Raw genomic sequence first — 12,773 nt, 5'->3', positions numbered from 1 at the left:
ACACACACACTTACGCGCGCACACAAACGTGCCAAAGTCAGCCATGTTGCAAGGCTGCGGCGCTGTTGAAATCCTGCCCAAGCCGTTCCACTCGCAGATTCAATTACGGGAATGATTCATCCCGCCATTATGACGACTGTCACATTTTGTTGTGTCACACAATAAGGCAGAGAGGGGAAAACAAACCATTTGCCAGACCCCCCCCTCCAGCTTCCCTTGCTCACCCTCCTCCTCCCCGCCTCAAGCTGCCCTCCTCCATCCGACTTGTTTTTGTCTTTTGTCTCCCCCCTCCCCGCCTTCTTCGCCTTAGTCTTCATTCATCCTCTGCTCATCTCCGGCCGGTACAAGGCCAGATAGCCTTTTTGATTTTCTCCAAGCGCCACCCCACCTCACCCCGCCTTACCCGCCTCACCCTTCTCCCGTCCAGCTTGTCCTCCATCATTCTCTTCGCCTACCTCACTCCCACCTCTTCTCCTTGGTCTTTCTCTCTCGAGATAATTAGGATCTCTGATTTTATGCTTCTCTCTTTCATAACAGACACTGCAGACGCAATATGCAGGCAGCCAAGTCCACTCTCGCGCACACGCACACAATAGGATTTGCATACACGCGCGGCAAGATGAATGCCCCCTGATTTCTCTTTTCTTCTCGGCTGCATTTGCAGGCAGGAATTTTTTTAAAATATTTCTCTGCTTTTGCCTTTTGTGTGTTTGTCGGTGGCATGCAGGGTGGCTTGCGCCATGAAAGGCGCGCGCGTGCGCTTCGGTACAACAAGGGGAACGGGGGGTGCAGCTGGAGCGGGTGGGGGTTGGGGGGGGGCTTCTGCAGACTGGCAGCTGACACGCACACATGTACACGTTTGATTACAATCACAGTGTGACATGTTCTTAGCCCTTGTTACTGTGACTGTGTTATACCATACCTGTGGTGGCGATACAATTGAATATTAAATTTATATTTGAGTTTTTGGCGTGGGAGTTCTATGTTTAGCGGTCCACAAACGGTGAAGCAATCCAAAATGACAGATAATAACTCATTACTCACAGGCATATATTCTTTATCCTCTGTGTAGAAGGACCTACTATATGACTAAAATGAATTGCGTAAGCGCCCTGTAGTTTTATGATTGTGTGTTGGAATGTTGGTGTGGTCCTTCAAATGGCTTGAAAAGTACAATCTCTGTATTGTAATCATCCTTCCACCCATCTATCTATTGTCCTCGTCTGTCCATGCCACGTCCCCCTCCCTCCTGCATGTATGACAAGCACAATAGGCGTGTTTGGCGCCTACCACAATATCCTTTTCTGGCTGAGAGGCTTGACACCAGATGTAATACTATACCAGATAGAGACTCATTACTCATCTACTCTTATCTGCACCAACTCACCAAAATCACCTCAAGCCTAATGTGGATGGATGTCTTGAATACATTAAACTGGGAACCAGATAAAACAAGCGCCTCGTGTCCAAGTGGAAATGATAACGTGCGCCAGCCTGCCCGCGCATTTTAGATCCGCATCAATTACAGCCGATTATGAGAGTCGGGCAGTCAGCACGTCCGATCTCGCTAGCAACTTCAAGACGACATACTCGAGGAAAAAAAGAATTGATCCAATGGTTGTCTGTGCCTTGTGATACGTTGGCGGAATGTCCATGACCTCGCCTGCCTCTCACTTCAGGTCAGCCCAAGAGAAAATGGCTGTCCTGTATCTCGGCATCAGAACGTCCTTCCAGACAGGCGAATGAATGCGACGTCGCTTTGTTATCGGCTCGCCAGGCTCCTGGGATGGAAGCCATGTGCTCGTCGAGCGATGGAGCCTTCGGAGGAATCAATCAGCAACTTGTAGCCGTAGGCGGAGGAGGAGCCGCCGCTTGCCGAGAGCTTAAATTACGACAATCTTGCCGTCTCGCTTGATCATATCTCCGGGCGGGTTCAGTGAAAATTATGTAAACACGGCAGCAGGCAAAGTGTCTGTAAAGGTGCTCTTTCTCCTCCGACTCGCTCCTCTCTCTCATTCCAGCCAACCACTTTCCAATCTCCTCAGCCCGGGCATTCAATATTGCTTCTTCGATTCCCTCGCCGGCCTTAGTCAATTCCCCTGGCCTAGCTTTCCTCACTCATCCTCCTGGATTCCACGCCCCCTCCCTCACCCCCCCCTCTGGCGGGAGTACAGATGCTGTTATTTTCCCCATTCTAATGCTGTCAATAGCCCTCAGTAGCAATGAAATAGTGGCCCGTTTCCATCTCCCTTTATTGATAAAGCCGTAGAGGCCTCACTCCGAGGGCTCTTAGTCATCTGCTTTTGGGTAATAGCCAATCGGACAGCCTGGCTCAAATGCTGGCCCTCTTCCGGGATAGGTTACCCACGACGTTTTGATTGAGTGCGGCTGTGGGGCCACCTCTATGGCCCCTGATCGATACGCCATCACGCTGACACTCTGCGAGTGCACGCCATGAACATGCTGAGGCCCGGTTGGCTCGACAACAGCAAGGCCGCACATTTGACACCAAAGGAACTCAAATTTGTTTTCATGGCGCTTTTACCGCAGCTGGACCAAAGCGGTTTACACAAAAAAAAGAAAGAATGGATAATGACATGACATGACATGCTACTACCATGGTGATCTGTGCCCTGTGACACCTTTCATGGCACACCGATGGGAAATCACGGGTCGTGTGAACACGTGATCTCAGTGTGTAGTTAAACTAATCATTGGTTGTTCCCCCCCCCCCCACAACAACATTCCGCTCTTTTACACACAGACACACACACACACACACACATACACACACAGACACACACAGACACACACACACACACACACACACACACACACACACACACACACACACACACATCCTTGTTAACCTCCCTCTGCAGGACCCAACTTAGTTTACCGAGTTCTGGGGTCCACCCTTTCTAGTGGTCCAAGAACTATGAAAAAAATCAGGCAAGTCCCAAAAAAAATCTTGTTACTAAAAATCACTTTCAATAAACACAATTTGAAACTTTTTTTTTCATGTCAGTTTTTCAGTCATATCTGGGGCCTGTTTCTAACATTCCGGCTTTGCGGGGTCCACCTTTACACACATGAGATTTTTAGTCAGTTATGGGGATCGCTTTTAATATTTCAACCTTATGAGGTCTACCTATACACACATTATTTTTTTAGCCAGTTATGGAGCTTGCTGTTAAGATTTAAGACTTGTTAGGTCTGCCTTTATAAAGAGGATCTATCAAGTTCAACCCCAACCCTAATCTAACCCAAACATGCATTTGTGTGGACTTAATCATTTGAGAAAACCTAAAAATTTTGTTAGTGTTATTAATACTTTCATCTGGCTAAATATACTAGATATACATTGAAATGTGCATTCTAAAATACATTCTGAAGTCTTTATTCAGATTCTGGTCCATTTTCCTTGGTCACAGTCTTAATATTCTTCAATTTGTTCAGTCATATTGGTACATTTTAAAATATTTAAATTCTGCATTTTAGCTAACTATAAAGTACACAGGATTTACAAGTAATAATCGTCTTGAGTCAAAATTTTAAATGGACACATTACAAATGTAGCCAATGAATAAAGGAACTTATTTAATCTAACATTTACGAACAGGAGAAGTGGAGCATAAAAAAAATCACAAACAAATAGTGAACAAATGGTGAAACAGGACCAGCCATGTGTTTCTATCTCTGTTAAGGGAAGCTGTTTCACTCATATTTTCTCCTCATGGTGGTTATTCTCTTTTTGACAAAGTACTTAACAGCTCGGTGCTTGTGGTTCTGCAGCAATGCATCTCTCGCAGTCAAGCTTACCAGGAACCTGATTTGTCAATATATACTTCCTTGAATGTTTATTTACTGCAGCACATTCCTCTGGGGTCCAGCTTCTTTTCACAACTTTTCCGTTACCTAAGGGCATAGGAAGAGCACTTTTTAGTTTACAACTTAATTAGAACAAAATTGCATAAAGAATACATTCACTTTATGTACAATTATCCGACAATATAATTCAAATGAGATATTTTATAACGTCAACTATCTTTGTCAACAGTGATGAGCCTACAATAGACATAAGTAAATCAGTTAATATCTGAGATATTAATCCGGTCATTTAAGTTGCTAGGTGGTCTTCAGTGTCAGCTGTTTTGATATTAACAAAATTAAAAATAGATGCACAAAAGGGTAACATTAGAATGCCCCCAGTTTTGGTGGTGGGGGAAAGAGGTCTCTCATTTTCTTGACTACTTTTAAGCAGTTTTGCATTTGACCAGAATGTCACTGCTGGTAGATGAAGCAATTCCTGGACCCTACAGAGGTTGCACAGGCAGTCAAACTCCACCATGGCAGCACATTGGGATGCACCATTTCTCTGACAAAACCATTAAGAACAGATACAAGTTGTTGCAAAATCAGGGAAAATAAAAAATAAAAATCAGAGAAAAACTTTTTTCAGACAGTGTTTTACATGTATGGGGAATTTGCTTTGATAACGTGCTACACATGGACAAACAAAGATGATAAAAGTAAATTTGGAAATATATAGTGTGTAAAAAATTAAATGCAAGCTGTATAAGAATGGTATCTGCCTTGGTGTGACAATGTGTGAATTTGCATATTCACTAATAGGTTAATCTAGAGCAATTTTTCTTTCTCTCTTTTGAGGTAAATGTGTCATGTATACATTACCCCTATTTAAAAATAGATGTAAACAAACATCTCACATATAATCAAGGTTAGCAATGACCTGTAACTCACATGAGAAAGGATGGGTCAATTTTCATTTTATGACAAAATTCAAAAGTTTAGACCTTACATGTCTAAGAAAAAAAGTCAAGTGGTGTTTAATATATCTTGCTTGGGTCATCTAAATCTTAGTAAGCAGCATATGTGAGGATAATTAGATACTGATACAGTAGTAACAATTGGGCAATTTAAAAGCAACTGTGATAGTTATATATTGAAAAGGATTACTCTAAACTCACCTCCCTTTTTGGCAGACTTTTCATTACTTGGGCCACGAGATGCGGAGGTACAAGAGGTCACTTCTATCACTTCTGGGATCAGCCCATCTGAAATGACGATTTTTAAGTACAGAAAAAAAACACAGTATAGCAATATTCTAAAACAAAAATTAACTGCACCTGTATAAGAATGCTTGGTCAAATTTAATATACTCTTGTTTTGAGCAGATTGATTTGCAGAGGTACAGAGCAGTCCTTTTGGGAATCATTGTCAGTATCATCACTGTCTGAGTAGTCCACTTTGAGAAACTCCTTTGATAATTGATAGCTCTATGGAGGGAATTAAAAGACATGTGTTGTTAGTTTCTGCAAGATACTCTTATATGCTGTATTAATATAAAGACTAGAATTTCTTTGCTCAAAATAATTAAAATTTCTGTCCAATATCTTAACTGGTAGACGACCGGTGCTGTACACATCCTCTGAAATATGCCAAAACCTTATATCACAGGAAATTTTACATATAAAACATGGAAAAGGCTCCAAAATTTACAACAAAGAAGCCACAAGAAACCATATTTCAGAAATCTGTTATGTGTGTGTGAATGATTGGCTTGGTTGGAATAACCATGACAACCTTAGATCCATACGGAGGGCCCCACAAGTAGCCATCAGAAATCTGTTATGTGTGTGTGAATGATTGGCTTGGTTGGACACCCATGGGCGCATGTTTCAACAATCCATCTATAGGTGTGTGTGCCACTGGTTCGTTTGGGCTCTATGAGGAGAACCACTAAAACCGTGTGATCCAATGGTTGGCTGAATGCTGTTTAAGGTACCTTCTGACTAAAGAACAGCTTTCCAACTAAAAGCTGTAAACTAAGAGAACAAGAAAAGGTCTACAAAGTTTATTTCTTACAACAAAGTCGCACTGAATGTTACCTGTTGGCTGGCATCTTGTTTGATGTTATCATCAGGGTCAGAGTCCTGCCAAGTTCTGGCTGGTTCAGGCAGCGCACCATCAACAGGAGCCTGAGAGCCTGTCACCTGGAATTAAAACCACAAATAACTTACCAACATCATACAGACACCACAAATGACAGACTCAAGACCTGTATAGTTAAATCATGTGAAGTTAGTCCCCGAAACCAAACAAGCTTTTCTAACTAAAGTGTTCCAGTCAGTTCTGGATGTCTAATCAGGTCCTATAACAGCATCTTTATGGATGTAGTGGAGCATCCTTCAGCATGACACTTTAGCCGTTTAGCTGTTGAGGATGTGTGGAACTATAGCTGTAATATAATCAGCCTCCATAATGTCCATAACCAAAATATGATCTAAAAACATGAGACAACCTTCGATCCATACGGAGGGCCCCACAAGTAGCCATCAGAAATCTGTTATTATGTGTGTGTGAATGATTGGCTTGGTTGGAATAACCAAGACAACTTTCGATCCATGCGGAGGGCCCCACAAGTAGCCATCAGAAATCTGTTATGTGTGTGTGAATGATTGGCTTGGTTGGACACCCATGGGCGCATGTTTCAAATATCCATGTATAGGTGTGTGTGCCACTGGTTCGTTTGGGCTCTATGAGGAGAACCACTAAAACCGTGTGATCCAATGGTTGGCTGAATGCTGTTTAAGGTACCTTCTGACTAAAGAACAGCTTTCCAACTAAAAACTGTAAACTAAGAGAACAAGAAAAGGTCTACAAAGTTTATTTCTTACGACAAAGTCTAACTGAATGTTACCTGTTGGCTGGCATCTTGTTTGATGTTATCATCAGGGTCAGAGTCCTGCCAAGTTCTGGCTGGTTCAGGCAGAGCACCGTCAACAGGAGCCTGAGAGCCTGTCACCTGGAATTAAAACCACAAATAACTTACCAACATCATACAGACACCACAAATGACAGACTCGAGACCTGTATAGTTAAATCATGTGAAGTTAGTCCCCAAAACCAAACAAGCTTTTCTAACTAAAGTGTTCCAGTCAGCCCTGATGTCTAATCAGGTCCTATAACAGCATCTTTATGGATGTAGTGGAGCATCCTTCAGCATGACACTTTAGCCGTTTTGCTGTTGAGGATGTGTGGAACTATAGCTGTAATATAATCAGCCTCCATAATGTCCATAACCAAAATATGATCTAAAAACATGAGGCAACCTTTGATCCATACGGAGGGCCCCACAAGTAGCCATCAGAAATCTGTTATTGTGTGTGTGTGAATGATTGGCTTGGTTGGAATAACCAAGACAACTTTAGATCCATACGGAGGGCCCCACAAGTAGCCATCACAAATCTGTTATGTGTGTGTGAATGATTGGCTTGGTTGGACACCCATGGGCGCATGTTTCAACAATCCTTCTATAGGTGTGTGTGCCGCTGGTTCGTTTGGGCTCTATGAGGAGAACCACTAAAACCGTGTGATCCAATGGTTGGCTGAATGCTGTTTAAGGTACCTTCTGACTAAAGAACAGCTTTCCAACTAAAAGCTGTAAACTAAGAGAACAAGAAAAGGTCTACAAAGTTTATTTCTTACGACAAAGTCTAACTGAATGTTACCTGTTGGCTGGGATCTTGTTTGATGTTATCATCAGGGTCAGAGTCCTGCCAAGTTCTGGCTGGTTCAGGCAGCGCACCGTCAACAGGAGCCTGAGAGCCTGTCACCTGGAATTAAAACCACAAATAACTTACCAACATCATACAGACACCACAAATGACAGACTCGAGACCTGTATAGTTAAATCATGTGAAGTTAGTCCCCAAAACCAAACAAGCTTTTCTAACTAAAGTGTTCCAGTCAGCCCTGATGTCTAATCAGGTCCTATAACAGCATCTTTATGGATGTAGTGGAGCATCCTTCAGCATGACACTTTAGCCGTTTTGCTGTTGAGGATGTGTGGAACTATAGCTGTAATATAATCAGCCTCCATAATGTCCATAACCAAAATATGATCTAAAAACATGAGACAACTTTCGATCCATACGGAGGGCCCCACAAGTAGCCATCAGAAATCTGTTATTGTGTGTGTGTGAATGATTGGCTTGGTTGGAATAACCAAGACAACTTTAGATCCATACGGAGGGCCCCACAAGTAGCCATCAGAAATCTGTTATGTGTGTGTGAATGATTGGCTTGGTTGGACACCCATGGGCGCATGTTTCAACAATCCTTGTATAGGTGTGTGTGTGCCACTGGTTCGTTTGGGCTCTATGAGGAGAACCGCTAAAACCGTGTGATCCAATGGTTGGCTGAATGCTGTTTAAGGTACCTTCTGACTAAAGAACAGCTTTCCAACTAAAAGCTGTAAACTAAGAGAACAAGAAAAGGTCTACAAAGTTTATTTCTTACAACAAAGTCTAACTGAATGTTACCTGTTGGCTGGCATCTTGTTTGATGTTATCATCAGGGTCAGAATCCTGCCAAGTTCTGGCTGGTTCAGGCAGAGCACCGTCAACAGGAGCCTGAGAGCCTGTCACCTGGAATTAAAACCACAAATAACTTACCAACATCATACAGACACCACAAATGACAGACTCAAGACCTGTATAGTTAAATCATGTGAAGTTAGTCCCCAAAACCAAACAAGCTTTTCTAACTAAAGTGTTCCAGTCAGACCTGATGTCTAATCAGGTCCTATAACAGCATCTTTATGGATGTAGTGGAGCATCCTTCAGCATGACATTTTAGCCGTTTTGCTGTTGAGGATGTGTGGAACTATAGCTGTAATATAATCAGCCTCCATAATGTCCATAACCAAAATATGATCTAAAAACATGAGACAACTTTTGATCCATACGGAGGGCCCCACAAGTAGCCATCAGAAATCTGTTAGTGTGTGTGTGAATGATTGGCTTGGTTGGAATAACCAAGACAACTTTAGATCCATACGGAGGGCCCCACAAGTAGCCATCAGAAATCTGTTATGTGTGTGTGAATGATTGGCTTGGTTGGACACCCATGGGCGCATGTTTCAACAATCCTTCTATAGGTGTGTGTGCCACTGGTTCGTTTGGGCTCTATGAGGAGAACCACTAAAACCGTGTGATCCAATGGTTGGCTGAATGCTGTTTAAGGTACCTTCTGACTAAAGAACAGCTTTCCAACTAAAAGCTGTAAACAAAGAGAACAAGAAAAGGTCTACAAAGTTTATTTCTTACAACAAAGTCTAACTGAATGTTACCTGTTGGCTGGCATCTTGTTTGATGTTATCATCAGGGTCAGAGTCCTGCCAAGTTCTGGCTGGTTCAGGCAGCGCACCGTCAACAGGAGCCTGAGAGCCTGTCACCTGGAATTAAAACCACAAATAACTTACCAACATCATACAGACACAACAAATGACAGACTCGAGACCTGTATAGTTAAATCATGTGAAGTTAGTCCCCAAAACCAAACAAGCTTTTCTAACTAAAGTGTTCCAGTCAGCCCTGATGTCTAATCAGGTCCTATAACAGCATCTTTATGGATGTAGTGGAGCATCCTTCAGCATGACACTTTAGCCGTTTTGCTGTTGAGGATGTGTGGAACTATAGCTGTAATATAATCAGCCTCCATAATGTCCATAACCAAAATATGATCTAAAAACATGAGACAACTTTCGATCCATACGGAGGGCCCCACAAGTAGCCATCAGAAATCTGTTATTGTGTGTGTGTGAATGATTGGCTTGGTTGGAATAACCAAGACAACTTTAGATCCATACGGAGGGCCCCACAAGTAGCCATCAGAAATCTGTTATGTGTGTGTGAATGATTGGCTTGGTTGGACACCCATGGGCGCATGTTTCAACAATCCTTGTATAGGTGTGTGTGTGCCACTGGTTCGTTTGGGCTCTATGAGGAGAACCGCTAAAACCATGTGATCCAATGGTTGGCTGAATGCTGTTTAGGGTACCTTCTGACTAAAGAACAGCTTTCCAACTAAAAGCTGTAAACTAAGAGAACAAGAAAAGGTCTACAAAGTTTATTTCTTACAACAAAGTCTAACTGAATGTTACCTGTTGGCTGGCATCTTGTTTGATGTTATCATCAGGGTCAGAATCCTGCCAAGTTCTGGCTGGTTCAGGCAGAGCACCGTCAACAGGAGCCTGAGAGCCTGTCACCTGGAATTAAAACCACAAATAACTTACCAACATCATACAGACACCACAAATGACAGACTCAAGACCTGTATAGTTAAATCATGTGAAGTTAGTCCCCAAAACCAAACAAGCTTTTCTAACTAAAGTGTTCCAGTCAGACCTGATGTCTAATCAGGTCCTATAACAGCATCTTTATGGATGTAGTGGAGCATCCTTCAGCATGACATTTTAGCCGTTTTGCTGTTGAGGATGTGTGGAACTATAGCTGTAATATAATCAGCCTCCATAATGTCCATAACCAAAATATGATCTAAAAACATGAGACAACTTTTGATCCATACGGAGGGCCCCACAAGTAGCCATCAGAAATCTGTTAGTGTGTGTGTGAATGATTGGCTTGGTTGGAATAACCAAGACAACTTTAGATCCATACGGAGGGCCCCACAAGTAGCCATCAGAAATCTGTTATGTGTGTGTGAATGATTGGCTTGGTTGGACACCCATGGGCGCATGTTTCAACAATCCTTGTATAGGTGTGTGTGTGCCACTGGTTCGTTTGGGCTCTATGAGGAGAACCACTAAAACCATGTGATCCAATGGTTGGCTGAATGCTGTTTAAGGTACCTTCTGACTAAAGAACAGCTTTCCAACTAAAAGCTGTAAACTAAGAGAACAAGAAAAGGTCTACAAAGTTTATTTCTTACAACAAAGTCTAACTGAATGTTACCTGTTGGCTGGCATCTTGTTTGATGTTATCATCAGGGTCAGAATCCTGCCAAGTTCTGGCTGGTTCAGGCAGAGCACCGTCAACAGGAGCCTGAGAGCCTGTCACCTGGAATTAAAACCACAAATAACTTACCAACATCATACAGACACCACAAATGACAGACTCAAGACCTGTATAGTTAAATCATGTGAAGTTAGTCCCCAAAACCAAACAAGCTTTTCTAACTAAAGTGTTCCAGTCAGACCTGATGTCTAATCAGGTCCTATAACAGCATCTTTATGGATGTAGTGGAGCATCCTTCAGCATGACATTTTAGCCGTTTTGCTGTTGAGGATGTGTGGAACTATAGCTGTAATATAATCAGCCTCCATAATGTCCATAACCAAAATATGATCTAAAAACATGAGACAACTTTTGATCCATACGGAGGGCCCCACAAGTAGCCATCAGAAATCTGTTAGTGTGTGTGTGAATGATTGGCTTGGTTGGAATAACCAAGACAACTTTAGATCCATACGGAGGGCCCCACAAGTAGCCATCAGAAATCTGTTATGTGTGTGTGAATGATTGGCTTGGTTGGACACCCATGGGCGCATGTTTCAACAATCCTTCTATAGGTGTGTGTGCCACTGGTTCGTTTGGGCTCTATGAGGAGAACCACTAAAACCGTGTGATCCAATGGTTGGCTGAATGCTGTTTAAGGTACCTTCTGACTAAAGAACAGCTTTCCAACTAAAAGCTGTAAACTAAGAGAACAAGAAAAGGTCTACAAAGTTTATTTCTTACAACAAAGTCTAACTGAATGTTACCTGTTGGCTGGCATCTTGTTTGATGTTATCATCAGGGTCAGAGTCCTGCCAAGTTCTGGCTGGTTCAGGCAGCGCACCGTCAACAGGAGCCTGAGAGCCTGTCACCTGGAATTAAAACCACAAATAACTTACCAACATCATACAGACACCACAAATGACAGACTCGAGACCTGTATAGTTAAATCATGTGAAGTTAGTCCCCAAAACCAAACAAGCTTTTCTAACTAAAGTGTTCCAGTCAGCCCTGATGTCTAATCAGGTCCTATAACAGCATCTTTATGGATGTAGTGGAGCATCCTTCAGCATGACACTTTAGCCGTTTTGCTGTTGAGGATGTGTGGAACTATAGCTGTAATATAATCAGCCTCCATAATGTCCATAACCAAAATATGATCTAAAAACATGAGACAACTTTCGATCCATACGGAGGGCCCCACAAGTAGCCATCAGAAATCTGTTATTGTGTGTGTGTGAATGATTGGCTTGGTTGGAATAACCAAGACAACTTTAGATCCATACGGAGGGCCCCACAAGTAGCCATCAGAAATCTGTTATGTGTGTGTGAATGATTGGCTTGGTTGGACACCCATGGGCGCATGTTTCAACAATCCTTGTATAGGTGTGTGTGTGCCACTGGTTCGTTTGGGCTCTATGAGGAGAACCGCTAAAACCATGTGATCCAATGGTTGGCTGAATGCTGTTTAGGGTACCTTCTGACTAAAGAACAGCTTTCCAACTAAAAGCTGTAAACTAAGAGAACAAGAAAAGGTCTACAAAGTTTATTTCTTACAACAAAGTCTAACTGAATGTTACCTGTTGGCTGGCATCTTGTTTGATGTTATCATCAGGGTCAGAATCCTGCCAAGTTCTGGCTGGTTCAGGCAGAGCACTGTCAACAGGAGCCTGAGAGCCTGTCACCTGGAATTAAAACCACAAATAACTTACCAACATCATACAGACACCACAAATGACAGACTCAAGACCTGTATAGTTAAATCATGTGAAGTTAGTCCCCAAAACCAAACAAGCTTTTCTAACTAAAGTGTTCCAGTCAGACCTGATGTCTAATCAGGTCCTATAACAGCATCTTTATGGATGTAGTGGAGCATCCTTCAGCATGACATTTTAGCCGTTTTGCTGTTGAGGATGTGTGGAACTATAGCTGTAATATAATCAGCCTCCA

The 12,773-nt window shown here is 42.5% G+C and overlaps 1 protein-coding gene and 1 long non-coding RNA gene across 11 annotated transcripts in view; one reads left to right on the top strand and one right to left on the bottom strand.

Annotated features, from left to right (window-relative positions):
- grik5 (glutamate receptor, ionotropic, kainate 5) overlaps positions 1-12,773 on the top strand; it is a 97,625-nt gene that overhangs the window by 45,321 nt on the left and 39,531 nt on the right. The gene's annotated exons all lie outside the window — the stretch shown is intronic.
- LOC137840653 (uncharacterized) lies at positions 10,776-12,478 on the bottom strand. Its single transcript, XR_011087490.1, has 3 exons — positions 12,404-12,478; positions 11,591-11,695; positions 10,776-10,886 (listed from the first exon to the last, which is right to left on the bottom strand). It is a non-coding gene; the product is annotated as an uncharacterized lncRNA (long non-coding RNA).

Source organism: Syngnathus scovelli, chromosome 9, assembly GCF_024217435.2.
Source record: "Syngnathus scovelli strain Florida chromosome 9, RoL_Ssco_1.2, whole genome shotgun sequence".
NCBI classification, from domain to species: domain Eukaryota; kingdom Metazoa; phylum Chordata; class Actinopteri; order Syngnathiformes; family Syngnathidae; genus Syngnathus; species Syngnathus scovelli.
This window is presented reverse-complemented; position numbering and strand designations above follow the sequence as displayed.